This window comes from Homarus americanus, unplaced genomic scaffold (genome assembly GCF_018991925.1).
Source record: "Homarus americanus isolate GMGI-L3 unplaced genomic scaffold, GMGI_Hamer_2.0 scaffold26351, whole genome shotgun sequence".
Taxonomy (NCBI): Eukaryota; Metazoa; Arthropoda; class Malacostraca; order Decapoda; family Nephropidae; genus Homarus; species Homarus americanus.
The window spans coordinates 6,176,189-6,193,651 of record NW_024724368.1 but is presented as its reverse complement, the minus strand read 5'-3'; the positions used below and the strand labels follow the sequence as shown (position 1 = coordinate 6,193,651).

The 17,463-nt window shown below is 43.6% G+C and overlaps 2 non-coding genes across 2 annotated transcripts; both read right to left on the bottom strand.

The window, feature by feature from the left end:
• Window positions 1–2,859: 2,859 nt before the first annotated feature.
• On the bottom strand, window positions 2,860–2,931 carry Trnam-cau. Its single transcript has one exon. It is a non-coding gene; the product is annotated as a tRNA-Met (tRNA).
• A 13,461-nt stretch (window positions 2,932–16,392) lies between these two features.
• On the bottom strand, window positions 16,393–16,464 carry Trnap-agg. Its single transcript has one exon. It is a non-coding gene; the product is annotated as a tRNA-Pro (tRNA).
• Between the last annotated feature and the right edge of the window lie 999 nt (window positions 16,465–17,463).

Genomic DNA, 17,463 nt, shown 5'->3' with positions numbered 1-17,463 from the left:
CGCACAGTTAAGTCTTGGTACCTTTTAGCGCCATCTTGGGGTTGTATTATAAGAGAACTCATCAATTTTGGATAGAGTCTTAGTATAAAATAGACGTCATATTGTTGTAGAGAAATCACCTGAAGATTAAGCACCCTAGATTCTTACTCCTGATTATGAAACACGCAAACGCAACATAGAGGGTTGGGTTAGGTTAAGTTAGCCTTGGAGTTGTAAATCTTTAGGTGAAATAAGCTGGGGTGTTATTCTTCATGTGATCCTTGTAGAATCTCAAGTAGGTTAGGTTAGGTAAGCAAGTTGGATCGTTTCTTACATGTCTCCAGTTAGGGCCGGGAAGGGATTTATCCTCAGAGCCTTTGACAATCTTGGCCCAGGTCAATAGTAATCCCTCGCCAGCCTCCATACTCACGAGGCCCTCTGTTATGTTATCAAGCGAGGTGGGGGTGTGGCGGGGGGGGATGGAGAGGTGTGGAGTGTAGGTGGTGGGAAGGGTTGTAGGTGGTGGGGAGGGAAGGGTATAGGTGGTGGGGAGGGAAGGGAGTAGGGGAGTCTAGGGGTGGGTATAAAGAGGATTTGAAGGTGAGGAGGCAGAGGGTAGGGGGTTTAGGGGGTAGCTAGGTAGGGAAGGAGGGGGGGGGGAAGGTAAAGGGGATCGTCCGCCTCCACACCTGATTATGACCTCAGCTTCGAGAACATGGTGTGGCACTGTACACATGTTGACTAAACTATAGAGAGAGCAACATTATGGTGTAGTAGTGAAGAAATGTCTTTTAAGTTACTCTCTCGAAGAATTGTTTGAGGGAAGAGTAAAAATTCAGTCACTTTTAAAGAGCACTATTAAGGAACATTTTGAGGAAGCACTTTTGGGGGGTACTATCAATGTACAGTATTTTTATATCACTTTTGCGGAACACTTTTAAGGAACACTTTTAAGGGAACACTTTTAGGGAGTAGTAACATTATATAGCATTTTTATGTCACTTTTAAGGCACACTTTCAAACGTAGTGCTAAAGTCATTCAGGTACCCACACAGGTTACTGCCCTAGTGCTAAAGTCACTCAGGTACCCACACAGGTTAAACAGTTATGTTCACACCACACCAGACTGTAACTGAAGAGAAGAGTTGAACGTTCACCGGGACATACGAGTCACATGAAGATTAGATATCCTAGCATAATTTACCTGAATATTAACCACCCTAACGTTAACCTAACCTAACCAAACCACTCTAATACTAACCAAACCGTCAAATAGCGTTAGGGTGGTTAAACATAATGTGAACTAAGCTAAGGAGTCCATTCATCAGGTGATCTGGTTTAATATCTACAGGAGTAACAATGCATTTAAGGATAAGCCAGACACTGCTGAGTGCTCGTGCTGGCGTTGGTCTTATACTTTCATGATCGTTTCTGGCCAAACAAAATTTCCAAATTAGATTCAAACTAACAGAAGTCATCACTAATCGGCAATTATCCTTTTTAGCATAACATTGTTATTAGTTGTTTTCGCATTCTTTAAGCCACTTATTTGTTGACATTAATGATACAATAAGTAAACATTATAGAAAAGAACATTGGAAAACAAAGACGTGATTTTGTAACATGTAATTAAGTCGAGATGATAATGTAAACACGGTCGTGTTGGTCGAGCTCCGAAAGAGTTGTCCGGGGCTTATCTCGCCCACGGTCAGAGCTTGACCAGCACAAAAAAATAAATAAATAAAAATATTTTACTATACGTGACCAAATATGTTATAAGTGGTGTAATGGTCAGCATACTCGCCTCGAAAGGGAGTAGTCCCAGGTTCGATTCCTGGGCAGGGTGAAATTATGGGCAAATTTCTTTACGCCATTTGCCTCTGTCTACCCAGCAGTAATTGGTAACCTGGATGTTAATCGATTTGCGGATCGTATTCCGGGGTAATGGTTAGCCAGTGCAGTTGGCGATTTAAATTAAATTAAAGAAAGCCTTATATAATTTCTTCCAGTGTACTGATCTGATGCTGGAGTAAGATTTATTTATCTGTTACGCTGACATTGAAGGCTTATAAACATAGTCACACAGGATGTAAGGCAATTAAAGAAGTATCTTTACAATATTGTGTTGGATAATAAGCCACAACGGACGAAGGGTGTTGACAACCTTACCGAGACAACAGGAGTCGCAGTGTTTGTTTTGAAATTCATCTGACCTCCGTAAAGATACTTTTTTGACTGTGTGTACAGTCGACAACAAAGTTCTCAAACAGCTGTTACGACAGATGTCAGCATGAGCGTTATGGCTCTTGTCGTTTCAGAATGGATTGTGTGCCTGGTTGGGAAGTGACTCAATATAAGTAATAAAAAATATTGCTCGTCTTTATGTTATTTACAGGTGAAAAGAGGTACAGTTATTTAATATGCAATAAAACTTCCTCAGAGGAATGTTAAGATTTCTCGTTAGTTTTGTCATATTATAAGACGCTTAGAGCGTTCGAGAACTTTTGTTGCCGACTGTACAGTTTAGGACAAAAAAAAAATCGGCAGGGAGGGAGGTGGCGAATAGGTGGAGACTTGGCACGTCGCATAGAAGCGGCGATTAAAAGTCCGCGATTTCCTTTCCACAAGACAAATTGATTTTTTTTTCGTTTAATCATGAGGCAGACGCATCTTACTCTCCCTCCCTGCCGAATTCTTTTTGTCCACAACTGTACCTCGGGGCACATACCCAAGTCCGGCCAGGATAACCTCCTGCAGCTTTGACCTTTGACCTGTTTTTCCCGACACCACCTCCCAAGTTTCATCACAGGCAGTGTACTTATTATAGAATATTTTATTTAAAAAATCAGTTTCTACGCTAATGACCTGGATAAAATAGGATAGCAGAGCGTGGTTTCGATCCACGGACCTCTGGGTTATGGGCCCAGCACGCTTCCACTGCGCCACTCTGCTGTCTGAGACCACAGGAGAGAAGACGTAATTGATTTGTTCTTAATAACTACGTTAATGTTTGAGTGTGTGGAAGCTTTTAAGATGTTGCCTGTCGGTGTCACTCTACTGCACTTTCACCTGTGTCATGAGATGACCGTTTCTGACGAAAAAAATATTCAGCTAAATTACATAAAGATACATACATTCATTATTTCAAACATGACCACGTAGGAAGTTCATCAGAAATCTTATACGTGAATTAACTGTCAAACTCTGGTAGCAAATTCACTGTTTCGAGGGGCTCATTTAATATATACTTATTTTTCCCCACAATAAGGCATACTTAGACAAATTACGTATCAGCAATACTACATTATGCAAAATATAACATTTTAAAAGATCAGAATCACACTGACAGCAGATGGGTGAAATATGATTGCGCACAACTCCTTACTTCCCGCTACTGCTGACAGCTCGAGCGGCACAGCTTCCAGCCTGTAACACCCATCCACCAACTTTCAGAGGCCATGACTAAATATCTTACAAGTGGTGTAATGGTCAGCATGCTCTCCTCGATTCCTGGGCAGGGTGAACTATGGACAAGTTTCTTTACGCCATTTGCTTACACACAGCAGCAATTGATAACCTGGATGTTAATTTTCGGATCGCGTTCCGGGATAATGGCTAGCCAGTGCAGTTGGCGAGTTGTCCGGTCTTCTCGGAATATTCCTTGACACTGGGTCATGCAACTCATTAACTTAGGGTGTGGTTGTTGTGTTGGCGACAGCTTCTACACCTTAAACAAATTCACTCCTAGGTGGCCCTTGGGCCGGCCATCCTGGTACACGAGGGGTAACCATTACTATATAAGTATATACTGCAGTAACAATATAATACCCTAAGGAAGAACATCTCAATAGTACGTATTTAGTTTCAGGGTTTATTTAGTTTATATAATTAACAGTTATTATTATGATGTTTGTTTTCCTCTCATCTGTATAGTTAATTTCTGTACAGCGGAGGCCAAACTTTCCTAGGGCTGGATCTACCTTTTCCTTGGTTATCCAAACGTGATCTACTGCCACAAATTGTCCAGACCTCCAGCACATAATGGATAGATTTTGAGTCTTAATGAAGAGAGAGAGAGAGAGAGAGAGAGAGAGAGAGAGAGAGAGAGATCTGCCGGATTTTTATGTTAGTTGTATCATTTTGTGAAATTATTAATTAAGTATTCTCCAAATTTTTTTAACTATATCCTTCCTTGCTAAATGACTGCTAGATGCAAAGACAAAACATGTCATGAATGTTGCTACCAATAATGGAAGTAAAAAAAAATAACTTGTTTGTTGTTGTAATTACGGAGGTATTGTACCAGTAGGGTCCCAGTTGATGGGCTACAAATACCCGAATGAGGTTATTTACCCCCAGTTTGGGAAACAGTCAGGAGTCAACCATTACTGTTTACAGCAAGTTTGACTCTAGCATTACTTTCTTCATTATTCCGCCCGAACTCCGCCTATGCTGACTAACTGACCGACAATGATCTTTCTCCTTGTGAGGGAGTTTTTGTTATCTTCTTCAAGTTATTATAAACGCTGCCTGGTACTCGGCAGCCCTGCACTAACGCAGCTACGACTAACACTCGTCCAGTTTCATCACAGGCGGTGTACCTATTATAGAAGATTTTATTTAAAAAATCCGTTTCTACGATCAGGATTTGGATAAAAGAGGATAACAGAGAGAGCTTTCGATCCACGGACCTCTGGGTTAAGGGCCCAGCACGGTTCCACGGCACCACTCTGCTATATTTGGTATAATTGAGAGAAGACGTAACTAATTTTATTCTTAATATCCACAGTGTGGAGGTGACACAGTGAAGGTGACACATTGAAGGTGACATTGTGGAGGTGACACAGTGAAGGTGGAACAGTGAAGGTGACAAAAAAGGTGACACAGTGAAGGTGACACAGTGCAGGTGACACAGTGAAGGTGACACAGTGCAGGTGACACAGTGAAGGTGACACAGTGCAGGTGACACAGTGAAGGTGACACAGTGCAGGTGACACAGTGGAGGTGACACAGTGCAGGTGACACAGTGAAGGTGACACAGTGCAGGTGACACAGTGGGTGACGGGTGCAGGTGACACAGTGAAGGTGACAGTGGAGGTGACACAGTGCAGGTGACACAGTGAAGGTGACACAGTGGAGGTGACACAGTGCAGGTGACACAGTGGAGGTGACACAGTGGAGGTGACACAGTGCAGGTGACACAGTGAAGGTGACACAGTGGAGGTGACACAGTGAAGGTGACACAGTAATGGTGACACAGTAATAGTGACACAGTAATAGTGACACAATGAAGGTGACAAGGAGAACAGGAAGAAAGTTCAGGAAGAGGAGACACAAGAAGATAGATGTTGAAGAATGTTGATATACCCTGTACGTCAGGTTATTATCTGTGGCTATAAGTTCCTGCTCCTATCCACAACCCACGGACGTACGGACTTACCCACGGACGCACGGACTCACCCACGGACGCACGGACTCACCCACGAACGCACGGACTCACCCACGGACGCACGGACTCACCCACAAACGCACGGACAAACGGAAAAAAATAAGCAAAAAGATTCACACGTTGAGTAAAAACGACGTGCAAGTGGCGGACCGACAACTTAAAGTGTTAACCGCCAGCAATAACCACTTCTCAGCGGGGTAAGTGGCCGTGACACCCGCCACTCCGGCCAACTCACCAACTCTAGTGGACTTCACCCCACCAGTCCTTAAGTCTGATAGAGACCAACAAAGAAATCACAGTTTTATTACGTGACAGTCCGCCTTACACTCTACCATGCAGTATACAAGTTAGCCAGTCCTGTAATGTCTTATAAAACAGTATATATAAAACAGTCATTATACAACTTCAAACTGTAATAACTTTTGATGTACACAATGATAAAAACAAACCGTAAATGACACATGTAAACAAAAATAATGATGTATCAAAATTTCACTTCATATTCGAAACTGAATTAAAATATCGACAGTATAAAAAAAGGTCAATTAATATGTGGGTCGCTCTTACTGTACTGTACTGAGGTTTGTGTTTCTTTGGTGACCGCTACCTGGCAATGTTGTAGACTTTCTTGATTCCAGAACTACACCTTCCATAACACTGAGTTCAGAGACATCAAGGTTAAAAAATAACGAGGATCAGGTGCCCACGACGCAGAGTAGAATCATCAGTTCACACAAAAGCGTAAATTCACCGAGAGATGACCTATCTAAATCCGCTACGCTGTTTTTATATTAAGGCGGCTATGTTGAATCTTCTCCAAATACTACCTCCTCCCCCTCCCCCCCCACACACACACACATTCAAAGCGATAGTATCTCTTTGAATGTATAGGTCCTATGTACATACACCGAAGTTTCCTCAGACGAGAACCTACTGTACCGTATATCTAGCGCGACGTAACACAGATCTTACCCATTACAGCGTTCAAACTTTACACATTTATTCACCACACGACCCTTACAGTACTTCTTTTCGGATAAAGGAATTATTAACAAATCAAAATAAGAGATTTTAGAATGGTATCACTAGACATGAGTTGCCACCTCCCTCGAGTACAATATAGCTGTAATTGTGGTCTCCGTGTAATGAACAGTCACGTCTCCACGATAGCAACTGTTCCTCGGATATACCTTCAGAGAGAGGCGGTCGTGATGTCACATTCAAAAGTATGACAGGCCGAGGTCCTCAAGAGTGACGACAGGACGCTTATCTGGTAGGTGGAGGAGGGTGGGTGGGAGCTCCTTCACTCACGGGACGTTATCCACGCCCTCTCTCTCGCTCCCATTATTACCTGATAGCTGACTTTTACTGCCACATTTACCTCTTTTACTCGGCTGTATTAACGCGCACTGGATGACGCCGAGGAAGGCCGTCAGTACACGCCACGCCCAGGTATTAAATGTGCTGGACAAGGAAAACCCTGAGGAGGAGAAGAGAGCGCCAGAGCTCCGCCCACCACTGAAAGAAATGTGAGCATAAAGGTTGTTGAAGACTGGAGAAGGTCAGAGCCCGTTGGGTACAAGCAAGCACGATGAAATGGTGGATTCAAAACGGCATCTTTTTTATACACACAGTCGTCCGATGAATAAATAAAACCGGTGTTGGTGACGGGTTGTGGTCATCAGGGCCGCGGCGCCCTCCACCGCGTGATGAATGGCCGCCAATTCGACAAGATAATCCAGGGCGTCAGTTTCCTCCCCACCTCAGCAGTCCAAAATCCATCTGGGCTGAACGTGATCAAGAGGCGGCAATGGGTGATGGCAAACGAACGATTCAGGCATGACTTCGTTCACTCGGCATTATCATAACAAAGCCGGTCTGAGCGAACTCATTGGGAGGTATTTATGGGACCTCCGCACTACCGGAGGGGCTGGCAGGGGGACCAGGCCTTTCACGGAGCCTCTTTGATAAAGTCACAGTTACTTTTACTCCTTTCATTCCCGGACCTTTTTAGATTGCACTCGAGTATCTTTGTTGCTGCCATGCTGGAGGGGGAAGGAGGAGGACAGGTGGCGAGTGTGTGCTATACAAACAATGCTTAAATTCTCCATCATGACTTACAAAAAATTCATCGTTCCTCGCCCAGTAGAAAACAAATCAAGTCTTTTTATGAAACTTGGGGATTAACATCAGGTCGTGATGACTGAACGAAACACCAAGTAATGGAGTTACTGAGAGAAGGATCAAGTACCGGTGGTAGGAGGGGGGATGAACGATGTGAAAGGGTGAACGTTGTGAGGGGGGCGTTGTGAGGGGGGGCGTTGTGAAGGGGGAGCGTTGTGTGGGGGGGGGGGGGTGTTTGAGAGCGCCCCCTGCCCCCTCCTCTCGCAGTACGTGACCACAGCCGAGGGCGCGACCATCAGCCTCCGCTACCGGCCACGATAACCAAACATAAACCCTTACCTCTCACTGCCTCTACCTGGACCCCTCCCCTCCACACTACGGCTCCTCTTATTCATATCCCTTCATCACCAGCAGTCACGCCCCACACCATCCACTCTCCTCCTCCTTTTAAAATTAACTCCTCGTACGTCGCCTCACTGGCTCATACAAACGTCTTCTAATGATCACACTTTCTTCATATCTTTCAGCCACGTCCCCTCACCCTTATTGTCTCTTTTATACAGACTGTTTTATATCATCTTGATCTATACTTACTGCTCACATCTCCCAGCACCGCCCTCTCCTATCTCTCCTTCAGTATTGTTTCTTATCAAGTTCCTCCTCAAGAGTCCTTCATAACCCGAGGTCCTTTCACGGAGCGACTCTCTTACATCCTCCCACCAGACCCCCTCCCGCTGTCCTTAACATCATGTCTTCTCGCAAATTTTCAGCTACCTCATCTGGGCCTGCTTGTCCGCCTACCTCCTCACCCTCACGACCACGACTGTGCCTCCCTACCCCCCCACCCCCGTCTCGTCCTTCCCCCCCCCACCACCTCTTTCCCACCCCCACCTCATCCCCCACCCCTTACACACGCCCACGCCCACCACCACCGCCCCTACACATTGTTGTCGGGAACCTGCAATGCTGAATTAATGGCCTTTAATGAAACTTGATGGGAACATTAATTTTTGTCCCGGTGATGGTAATCTGGCGGTGTGGTGTAGCGTATAGCCTCTGTTGTTGTGGCAAGTCTCGGGGTCTGATACAACTTGCAGCTGTGTTGGGGTTCTGATGATGGCGCACACACACACACACACACACACACACACACACACACACGGTAACACGATAGGTTAGGTAGAAAAGATTAGGTTAAATTTGTTTGGATTGTAAGGTTATATCACATCATGTTAGATAAGAAAACTAACTTAGGTTAAATGAATAAAGTTAGGTCATCTTCCCACACATTTGTAAAGTTACGTTAGGTCATGTTTAAGTTTTGTTAATTTTGTTTAGGTTAGGTTAGGTTAGGTTAGGTTAGGTTGAATTGGGTTATGTTAATTCAGGTAAGAAGAGATCAGGTTACGTCAAGTTCTTTAGATTAGGTTAGCTTAAACTACGTCAGGTTAGCTTAGGTTAGGAAAATTATGTAGTTAGGTTAAGTTATGTAAGGTTAGATTAGCTTAGTTTAGGTTAGACTACGATTAGTTAGGTTGAGTTACACCACATTAGATTAGGTTAAATTAAACTGTATAGGAGTTGGCTATTTCAGGTAGGTTAGACTACGGCTTAAGTTAGGTTAGGCCAGGCTAGACTACAAGAGACGTGTCCTGCCCACTCGCAAAATCCTTGAGGGCATTAACGTGGTGGTGGAGGAGCTTCACTGGCCGGCCATTAAGGTACACCCACCTGCCTAATACACATTCACACGGTGTCCTTCTCATCCATCACACCAACAAGATGCAGCTACCCGGCGCTCACTCATTTACGACCTGACACTCAAACTCCAAACTCGACTTTACTTTTTTACTGTAATGAGAAATACGAAGGTACCGTAAGCCCAAACAAAACGGAACTTCACCAAGAATTATGGGACCTTAGAACGAACATTATGATGGATTTACCATATTATTAACGATAAACAACAATAAAGAAAACTACTGTAATTACATCACCTAATTGTTTGCTGTCTTTGTTTACGAGATAACGAAAAACCCTTACCTAACCTAACCTGACCTGACCTAACCTAACCTGACCTGACCTGACCTAACCTGACCTAACCTAACCCCTCCAGGTAGAGTGAGGAAATTTCATCAAGTGAAATTAACTAGCATGTGCGTAGCCATCAGGTGACCCAACTAATTAAAGAAACATAGAAACTATTTATCATTTATCAGTGAATGAAGACAGATCGATTTCGTATCCGGGAAGTATGAAATCGTCCTCATTTCCTCTTGGCTTATATGAGACGCAACTCAGGACCCTCGAGGCACCGGTGAGTCTTCCGCGCCTCTCTGAATATTGAACAAGAGCGAGCCAGGCAGTGGGGAGGTTTATGCCTGACTTGACCTACAGTACACATAATAACAGTAATACAGGTAAAGGGGAGTCTACCTGTTATTTACCTGGAGACAAAACGTGATGCCTTGTAATTAGTGTGTCAGACAGGTGTGTAGTGTGTGTGTGAGTGTTACTGGAGTGTCATGCAGTTGTGTAATACGTCATGCGGGTGTGTAGTGTCATAGATCTAACCACATGTCACATACACCCAACCACACGTCACATACACCCAACCACACGTCACATACACCCAACCACACGTCACATACACCCAACCACACGTAACATACAATCAACCACACGTCACATACACCACCACACGTCACATACACCCAACCACACGTCACATATACCACCACACGTAACATACACCCAACCACGTCACATACACCACCACACGTCACATACACCCAACCACACGTCACATATACCACCACGTAACATACACCCAACCACGTAACATACAATCAACCACGTCACATACACCACCACACGTCACATATACCACCACACGTCACATACACCCAACCACACGTAACATACAATCAACCACACGTCACATACACCACCACACGTCACATACACCCAACCACACGTCACATACACCTAACCACACGTCACATACACCACCACACGTCACATACACCACCACACGTCACATACACCACCACACGTCACCAACAGACCATTCAGGGACGTGTTAACTTGCGATTGTATCAGTCTCTCAGGTATTCCTCAGGAGCTGGGAAGGTGATGAGAATAGAGACGTCCCAAAGATAATGTCTCTCAGGGCGGAGGTTTCGTTCTTTTGTGTGTGTGTGTGTGTGTGTGTGTGTGTGTGTGTGTGTGTCCTGGTTCTCGTAAGCTACAGATGGTAGAAGGTGAATATAAGCTCTGGTAGTGTTTCAAGAGTATGGTAGAGGGCGTGAGACAGGCCTTGGATGGGTGGAGGAGTGGGTGGAGGTGGAGGAGTGGGTGGAGGTGGAGTGAGGGAGTGGAGGTGGAGGAGTGGGTGGAGGTGGAGGAGGAGGGGTGGAGGTGGAGGGAGGAGTGGGTGGAGGCGGAGGAGGTGGGTGGAGGAGTGGGTGGAGGTGGATGAGTGGGTGGAGGAGTGGGTGGAGGTGGAGGAGTGGGTGAGGGTGAAGGAGGTGGAGGCAAATTAGGTATGGACAGGTGGAAGATGACAATCCGTAATACAATATGGACGACACAAATAACACTGAAAAACTCGCAAATATTTCTGAAACCTGAAAAATATTTAATAACAACTAAACACTAAATAAACCTCTAGTTTTTTACAGATCATATTAAGATTAAACAACCCACCTTACTTCACTTAATGATTAATCCCTCTAACATTAACCTAACCTAACCTAACCTAATGCCTCCTAGGTAGCGTTAGTGTCTTCAAGTTTATCATCAGGTGAAATAAATTGGGCTGCCTTATCTTCACGTGACGTTGTTTTATTTCAATACATAATTACCAACAGATATAAAACATTCAATTTAACATCAGCGGCAGGAAGAGATCTCCCCGCTAGACCTGTCGTATCAATAAGAGATAATAGAGAATCTCGAGGTTAATTAAAACTGAATGCTGAGGGAGAAAAAAGCAATCTCTGAACTGTGTTGCTAGGGGAAGGGGGGTCTGAGGGTAGGGGGCTACATTCAGGGGAAGAGGGGCTAGCCCGACCACAGTGAGGGATCTCTGCTCTAATCACGAGTCATTCTCAGGTCATCAGGTACCCGGGGTGACTCCAAATGAACCAGCTGAGTTAATGATTAGCCAGTCATCCGGGTCTCGGCTCCCACCAGTCCCTCGGCCCAACCCGACGACTCTATCGGGGCTCACGACGGCATCAGACCCCCCCTTGGACGATGCTTCTCCTTCAACGAATCACTGGATCATCCTCGGCGGGGAATCGTTCTCTATAAATGAATTACTGGGCTGCTCAACCTCCTCGGAGATTCGTGTCTATAAAACACATTCTAAGAGCTCTGTATCGTCTCGAATCATCTGATAAACCTCAACAGTGATTCGCTTATTCATTTATTTTACTGAGGTATCGAATCTCTGTGAATCATCTGGGTGATTCACATTCACAAACGACACACTGTAGTCGAGTGCTTCGTTTCTTCGAATCATTTGACGATCTTCTTCGGGGGATCACATTATTAATGACTTGGCAGAGATCACTTGGCCTCAGTAATGCAGTCAGACAAAGTTCATTAAGCATGACGGTAAAGTGAACCATCAACCACGACGTAATTGACCTATCGACTTAGCTCCACCCACTTTTGACGTCATTATCAACCACCAGAATTATTGAATATGATTGGCTGTTGGTTCCTAAGTAAATCGTGAAGTCACATTGGTAAATTCACTGATTTGGCGCCACGATGATGCGCTTAGCAACCAGCAACCAATCATTTTCAATAATTCTGGTGGTTGATAATGACGTCAAAAGTGGGTGGAGCTCATTACATAAATCCAGAAAATTATAAATATTGCTTTAATTACTATTAGTTTTCTCTGGTTCTTGTGCAGGTCACTATTAACACTAAGGCCATTGCTCTAAATACAAGTTATCTGTGTCATAATTATTTTTAGTTTTGTTCATATTCTTCCTTCTCCTCTATATTTATACTTCCTGCATATATGGAACTCTGGCGAACCTGTGGGCTTTCCTCACTAGATGTAAATAACAAGGCAGGTACTTTGTTTTCTCTCACAATATAATTAATTAATTTAAAAAAAAACACTAAAATGACAACAGCAATATTCAATTAGAGGTAGATCGTGAGGGCAAGACGGGGACTTGTTGTTACCATTGACCAGGTAGGCAGGTGAGTCCCAGGTGTTGTTGTTGTTTACCTGGTTGAGGCGGCCATTAACTACAGGACCGTCCACGACTGCTGCCCACAAACACCACAAACCTTGATCACTGATGTTCACTCAATCTTAGATGAAATGTCGACTGTCTTTCTCTCTCCTTCGGTCGGCTTTGCTCTGCCTCAGGGGAACGAGAGCATCGGTCCCAATTCCGACAACTGCTGCAGATATTGACTATGAGGCAGCAGTCACTGAATGCCGCATAGATCTGCGGCTCAACTAATTCAACACAGATAGGATAGCTACTTATGTATTAGGATATTTAATATTAAGGTAATTAAATGGTGGCGAAGGTGTGGCTATTGGGGGAGGCTGAAGGCCACGTTTAAAAAGAAAAGAAAAAAGTAGTAGTAGTAGTAGTAGTAGTAGTAGTAGTACCATTATCCCCACCTGCCTTCACGGGTGGCAACAGCAACTAGAAGAGAATTAACAGATCTTTAAAAGACACTCGACAACACACTGCCCCGATACCTTCACTTTAATTAGAGGAGTCTCACATAGGTGGCTTCCTCGTCCAATCTAGTGAATCAACTGCCAATTAGTGGAGTGGCGAGTTTTTGTGGAGGGAGGGAGGGAGGGTGTGGGCCAGGGGAGGGGAGGGAAGGGGGTGGGGCTGGCTAAGGCGTGGAAGACTGGAGTCACTCTAACCTCTACTGCACCTACTCCTCTCTGCTGCATCTCTCACCTGTTCCTTCTTAATCATTATCTGTGTTTGTCTGTCTGTTTCTCTGACGTGGGATTCTTATTCTTTTACTCCTACTACTGTTTTAATAATAATAATAATAATAATAATAATAATAATAATAATAATAATAATAATTAATAATAATAATAACAATAACAATAATAATAATAATAATAATAATAATAATAATAACAATAATAATAATAATAATAATAACAATAACAATAACAATAATAATAATAATAATAATAATAATAATAATAATAATAATAATAATAATAATAATAATAATCTTGCCTAACCTAACCTAACCCTCAGGTGGTATAAGGGTGATTAATCTTCAGGTGAAATAAGCTGGGGTGTCTATTATTCAGGTGATCCATATTTTATCAAGCAAGTAGACCTTTACTCAATGATTTTTTTGTTAGTTCATTTATTTCTTGTTGTGTTTATCCACCATATGTGTTGTTGTTGTTATTGTTGTTATTGTTATTGTTGTTATTGTTGCTATTATTGTTCTTTCTACTTCATCATTCTCTTATGTGTGGCAAGTGGCCCTCTTACTGGGTGCAAGTGTGGCCCCTCTAGCAAGTGCGGGGCAAGTGTGGTTCCCCTCACTGGGTGTGCGTGGCCCTTCTTGCGGGTGTGGCAAGTGTGGCCCCTCTTACTGGGTGTGCAAGTGTGGCTCCCCTGTACTGGGTGTGGCAAAGTGTGCCCCTCTACTGGGTGTGGCAAGTGTGGCCCCTCTTACTGGGTGTGGCAAGTGTGGCCCTCTTACTGGGTGCGGCAAGTGTGGCTCCCTTACTGGTGTGGCAAGTGTGGCTCCTCCTCTTGAGTTGCACCGCCTCTGCTTGTCATAGATACGAGTAGTTCTCTGCCACGTAACACACTCTCTCCCTCCTCCTCCTCCTCTCCTCTCTCCCTCTCTCCTCTCTAATAGTATCATGTTTACAATTATTTGATGACTGTTAACTAGAATTCTGAAGGGTTAATTTTGTGTTTGATGGCTGTTAACAGAAATATTGTAATGTGAGGTTGAAGTTTGTTAATAACGTCACTAATTAACTAGAATATTAATTAGATATTTGCTAATGCTTGCCTAGTTAAGTAGAATGGTTGATAGTACTATTAGCCTAAATAGAATAACTAAATTAATGTTTAGGGAAAAGACCAATAGTTAACAGTTAATCATTTGTGAGTTTCATTTACGTTGGTAACCTTCCATGTTTACATTAACCTTCCTCAACCATCCATTTAACATTATAATTGATTGTGTTTATATCATGGGAGTCTTATGAAGAACCCATTAAAATTATAACATATTACCTGTACAGTATAATTAATTAACGGCGGTCTTACCTGTTTCACGGCGAAGAAGTTTATATTTAGCCCCCCTCCCCTTAAATGCAACCCCCTTCTTTTCACCCCCTCCCCTTAAATGCAACCCCTTCTTTTCACCCCCTCCCCTTAAATGCAACCCCTTCTTTTCACCCCCTCCCTTAAATGCAACCCTTCTTTTCACCCCCTTCCCTTAAATGCAACCCCTTTTTTCACCCTCCTTAAATGCAACCCCTTCTTTCACCCTCCCCTTAAATGCAACCCCTTCTTTTCACCCCCTCCCCCACGAGCCTCAATGCTAATGATTAGGTCCAATTTTGGGTTAGGGTCCAGGGGATGATTGGAGCCTGTTTACATTTAGGGATCCATTTCAACTGGAACTTAGTGAAGGGAAACCAATCGTCAGGAGGTCAGGGATTAACCCGCGAGTAATCGAATCTTTGGTTAAGTATCATGATTGGATACATAATATATATTGGAGATAAATTCCTGTGTAATTGGCTGCAGGTATGATGCCCGTCGTGATTAATGCCTGACCCCCCCTCCCCGGTGTATGTGCGGGAGCTCCTGGCGGGACCCCGTACGTGATGCTGGTAATAATCTGCCGCATGCGGGACTTCATCTCTGCCACAACTCCGGCGTAAGAGGGACTTTCAACTTTGCCGAATGAGAGACCTCAACATGCGGCGCTTCAACTCTGCCGCTTGCTGCATTTCAATTCTGCTACATGCGGAATTTCAATTCTGTAGCATGGGACACTTCAACAATGCCGCAAGCTGGACTTCAACAATATAACACGCAGACACGAACTAACCTATGTATGCAACACTTCAACAACGCTGCATACGACGATTCAACCTTACCACACAAGGGACTACATCTGTGGTGGACTGTACAAGACCTCAGATTCAGTCTACCATCATATGTTAGTAGTACATTGACCTTAACGCTGAGAGGGTTACTACTTATACTACTCTACTACTACTACTACTACTACTACTACTACCTACTACTATAAATAAAACACAGATACATGTCAATGAACACGAAAACACTAACTACAAGCAAGTTCTACAGTAACAGGTATGTACTCAGAACAATATAACAGACAAGTACAGCACTACTCACACTGTAACAGACAAGTACAGCACTACTCACACTGTAACAGACAAGTACAGTACTCCCGACACTGTAACAGACAAGTACAGCACTACTCACACTGTAACAGACAAGTACAGTACTACCCACACTGTAACAGACAAGTACAGTACTACTCACACTGTAACAGACAAGTACTCTCCACACTGTAAAAACATAAGAACATAAGATTGGAGGAAACTGCAGTTGTCCCACACTAGGCAGCCTCGTTTACACCCATCCCATACCGCTCTTACATACATCCAACCTGCTGTATATTAGAAGCCTCCCAGAGTTGATGATGATGTTCGGTAACTTGTTCCACTCATCCACTACTATATTTACAAACCAGTGTTTATCTATCTCACGTCTAAATCTAAATTTGTCTAATTTAAAACACTAGTTGGGCCTGACCGGGAGTTGAACCCGGGACCTCTCGCACCCTAAGCGAGAATCATACCACTAGACCATCAGGCCACTGTATTATACTCCCCATGCTGTAACATATGTACTCCCCACACTGTACCAGACATGTACTCCTCATGCTGTAATGGACATGAGATATGTACTCACCATGCTGTAACAGACATGTACTCCTCATGCTGTAACGGATATGAGATATGTACTCCTCATGCTGTAACACACATGTACCCCGCCACACTGTAACAGACACGTACTGCTCAAACTGTAACAGGTGTGTACTCCTTACTAATTACAACACAGGTATAAAATGTGAGGTCGATCTCTCTCATTAACTCTCAGCTCACACTTGGCCGTCTCATAATTCCCTCAGCTAGACTCACCTGATTGCCAACTCTTGACTGATGAAGGAACTGGTTGGTAGAGCGATTGACTGATAAAGTGACCGATTGGCATTGTGAATGAGTGACTGAATAACTGCTCTAATGACTGACAAAGATGACTAACTGGAATTATGTAGAACTGATTAATTAATTCATTGACTGACTGGCAAAATAAATAACTGACAAAGTGACTGACTTACTGAATGGCAATGACTGACAAAGGCGACTGCTCGGTTCACTAAGCAACTGACTTAAGCACACAGAGAGAAGTTGTTGACCATCCACAACTAACAGCTACCTCTTGGTCATCCTCCTTAAGATAATAAGGCCGATAATTATATGAGATCACCTGAAGATTAAACACCCTTACGGTTCCCGGAGGTATAGGTATAGGTTAGGTTAGGTTACAATGAGTTAGATTTCAACGGGTTAGGTTAGGTTAGGTTACATTGAGTTCGGTTTCTTTTTTACATTAGGTTCGGTTTGGTTATTATTGGTGAGATTAAGTTGGATTAGGTTAGGTTAGATTAGGTTAGGCTAGATTAGGTTAGGTTAGGTTAGGTTAGGTTAGGTTAGGTTAGGTTCGCGTGATAAATATACAAAATGAACTGTCTATTCTTCAGGTGATCCATAATGTGATTTTATTAACATCTCCAACACAGCATAACGGAGA